Consider the following 4080-nt stretch of genomic DNA (forward strand, 5'->3'; position numbering starts at 1 on the left):
AAAAGAGATTCAGGAGAGACAAATTGAGAATTATTGGACTGCCCAAAAACCATGATTAGAAAAAGAGTGTAGATGCCATATTTTAGGCAATTATCAGGAACTGCCCTGATATTATAGAATCAGAAGATAAAATCATCAATGAAAAAATCCACCTATCACCTCCTGAAAGAGACCCCAAAAGGAAAACTCCAAGGAATATTGTAGCCAAATTCCAGAATTATCAGGTGATGGAGAAAGTACTCCAAGGAGCCAGAAAGAAGCAATTTAAATATCATGGAGCCAGCGTCAGGATTGCACAGGAACTGGCAGCTTCAATATTAAAGGATCACAAGGCTTGGAATATGATATTCCAGAAGGAAAAGGAGATTGGACCACAGCCAAGAATCTATTACCCAGAAAAACTGATTGTTCTCTATCAGGGGAAAATATGGACATTCAATGAAATAGGGGACTTTCAAGTTTTGCTTATAAAAAGAACAGAACTGAATAGAAAATTCAGTCTTAACATACAATACTCAAGAGAAATTTAAAAAGGTAAACAGGGGGAAAATGTCATTCAATAAGGTTAAACTATTTACATCCCTGCACAGTAAAACAATACTTATAACCCTTGAGAAATGCATCTCTATTTGGGCAGACAAAAGGATTATACACAGAGCATATAAATATAAATTTTCTTTGTTGTGATGATATAAAGAAAATTAAGGGTTTAAAAAGGAGTTTATGGGGAGAATAGGATAGAGGAGGTGGAATGGGGTTAATTACATTGTATGAAGTGGTTAAAAGACCTATTACAACAGAGGGAAAGAAGGTAGGGGTGAACATTGTTTCAACCTTACTCTCACTAGATTATATTGAAATGGGAATAACATATAAGTTCATTGGATAAAGAAATTTAGCTTATACTTTAGGGAAGTGAAAGGGTAAGGGGAAAAGGGGGGAAACTGATAGAAAGGAGGGAAGAAGCAGGGGAGAAAAGGATAAAGAAAAGGGAGGGGGCTGATAAAAGGGAGGGCAGATTGGGGAGGCAGGGGTAAGATGCATGACATTGGAGAGGAGGAATAGGGTGAAAGAAGGGGGAAAAAGTACAAAGGGGATAAATATGACGGAGGGAAATAGACTTAATAATAATAACTGTCAATGTGGATGGCATGAACTCTGCCATAAAACAGAATGGAATAGCAGAGAGGATTAAAAAAACAGAATCCTACAATATGTTGATTATAAGAAACATATTTGAAGCAGAGAGATACAGAGTAAAGATTAAAGGTTGGAGCAGAATATATTATGATTCAGATGAAGTAAAAAAAGGAGGGGTAGCAAACCTTATCTCAGACAAAGCAAAAAGCAAACATAGATCTACTTAAATAGGTAAGGAAGGAAACTACATTTTGCTGAATGGTACTATTGATAATGAAATAATATCAATACTAAACATGTATGCGCCAAGTGGTATAGCATCCAAATTCTTAGAGAAGTTAAATGAGCTACAAGAGGAAATAGACAGCAACACTTTACTAGTGGGGGATCTGAATATTCCCCTCTCAGAATTACATAAATCTAGCTATAAAATAAATAAGAAAGAAGTGAAAGAGGTGAAGAGAATGATAGAAAAATTAGATATGATAGATGTCTGGAGAAAACTGAATGGGGATAGAAAGGAATATACTTTTTTCTCAGCAGTACATGGCAAATAATCAAAAATTGAACATGTATTAGGGCACAAAAACCTCATAGTCAAATGTAGAAAGATAGGAAAAGTAAATGCATCCTTCTCTGATCATGATGCAATAAAAATTACATGTAATAAAGAGTCATGGAAACAGACTGAAAAGTAATTGGAAATGAAATAATCTCAGGCTTTTTTTTTTACATATAAGGTATTTTATTTTTTCTGTTACATGTAAAGATAGTTCCAACTTTTGTTTATACAAGCTTTACAATTTCAGATTTTTCTCCCTCCCTCCCCTCCCTCCCCCCTCCCCTAGACAGCAGGTAATCTGATATAGGTTATATCTATATATCTATATATCTATAGATATAGATATACACACACACACACACACACATATATATATATATATATATATATACACATAATAACATTAATCCTATTTCTGCATTAATCCTGTTACAAGAGAAAGAATCAGAGCAGTGATGCAAAACCTCAAAATAGAAGAAAAAAAAAACAACAGCACCCAAAACAAAAGAAATAGTATGGTTCAATCAGCATCTATACTCTACAGTTTTTTTTTTCCTTGGATTTGGAGATCCTCTTCTATCATGAGTTCCCTGGAACTCTTCTGTACCATTGCATTGGTGAGAAGAATATAGTCCATCACAGTAGGTCAACACTCAATGTTGATGATATTGTGTACAATGTTCTTCTGGTTCTGCTCATCTCACTCATCATCAGCTCATATAAGACCCTCCAGGTTTCTCTGAACTCCTCCTGCTCATCATTTCTTACAGCACAATAGTATTCCATTGTATTCATATACCACAACTTGTCCAGCCATTCCCCAATTGATGGGCACCCCCTCAAATTCCAATTCCTTGCTACCACGTAAAGAGCAGCTATAAATATTTTTGTACATGTGGCTCCCTTTCCCCCTTCCATGATTTCTTTGGGAAAAAGACCTAAAGTGGAATTGCTGGGTCAAAGGGTATGCACAGCTTTATCGCCCTTAGGGTATAATTACAAATTGCTCTCCAGAATGGTTGGATCAGTTCACAGCTCCACCAACAATGCATTAGTGTTCCAATTTTCCCACAGCTTCTCCAACATTTATTATCTTCCTTTTTCGTCATTTTAGCCAATCTGATAGGTGTCAGATGATACCTCAGAGTTGTTTTAATTTGCATCACTCTAATCATTAGAGATTTAGAACATTTTTTCATATGGGAATAGATAGCTTTGGTTTCTTCATCAGAAAACTGCCTGTTCATATCCTTTGACCATTTCTCAATTGGGGAATGACTTGGATTCTTATAAATTTGATTTAATTCCCTATATATTTTAAGGATGAGGCCTTTATCAGAAGTACTGGTCTCAAAAATTGTTTCCCAGCTTTCCGCCTCCCTTCTAATTTTGGATACATTGCTTCTGTTTGTACAAAAATTTTTTAATTTAATATAATCAAAATCATCCATTTTGCATTTTATAATATACTCTATCTCTTGTTTGGTCAAAAACTGTTTTCCTTTCCAAAGATCTGATAGGTACACTATTCCTTTCTCTCCTAGTTTACCTATGGTATCACCTCTTATGTCTAAATCATGTATCCATTTTGACCTTATTTTAGTATAAGGTGTAAGATGTTGGTCTAAGCCTAATTTCTGCCATACTATCTTCCAGTTTTCCCAGCAGTTTTTGTCAAATACTGAGTTCCTATCCCAGAAGCTGGAGTCTTTGGGTTTATCAAACACTACATTACTAGTGTCCTTTACTACTGCATTTCCTGAGCCTAGCCTATTACATTGATTTACCACTCTATTTTTTAGCCAGTACCAGATAGTTTTGATGACTGCTGCTTTATAGTAAAGCTCCAGGTTTGGTACCACTAATCCACCTTCCTGTGAATTTTTTTTCATTATTTCCCTGGATATTCTTGATTTTTTGTTTTTCCAGATGAATTTTGTTATTATTTTTTCTAGCTGTATAAAATAATTTTTAGGTAGTCTGATTGGTATGGCACTGAATAAGTAAATTAATTTAGGCAGTATTGTCATTTTTACTATATTAGCTCTGCCTATCCATGAGCAATTGATATCTTTCCAATTATTTAGATCTGATTTGATTTGTGTGAAGAGTGTTTGGTAGTTGTGTTCATAGAATTCCTGGGTTTGTTTTGGCAAGTAGACTCCCAAGTATTTTATATTGTCTACTGTTACTTTAAATGGAATTTCTCTTTCTATCTCTTGCTGCTGGACTTTGTTGGTCATGTATAGAAATGCTGATGATTTATGTGGATTTATTTTATATCCTGCTACTTTGCTAAAGTTGTTAATTGTTTCAAGTAATTTTTGACTTGATTCTCAAGGATTCCTTAAATATACCATCATATCATCTGCAAAGAG

This window comes from Dromiciops gliroides, chromosome 6 (genome assembly GCF_019393635.1).
Source record: "Dromiciops gliroides isolate mDroGli1 chromosome 6, mDroGli1.pri, whole genome shotgun sequence".
In the NCBI taxonomy this organism is placed as follows: domain Eukaryota; kingdom Metazoa; phylum Chordata; class Mammalia; order Microbiotheria; family Microbiotheriidae; genus Dromiciops; species Dromiciops gliroides.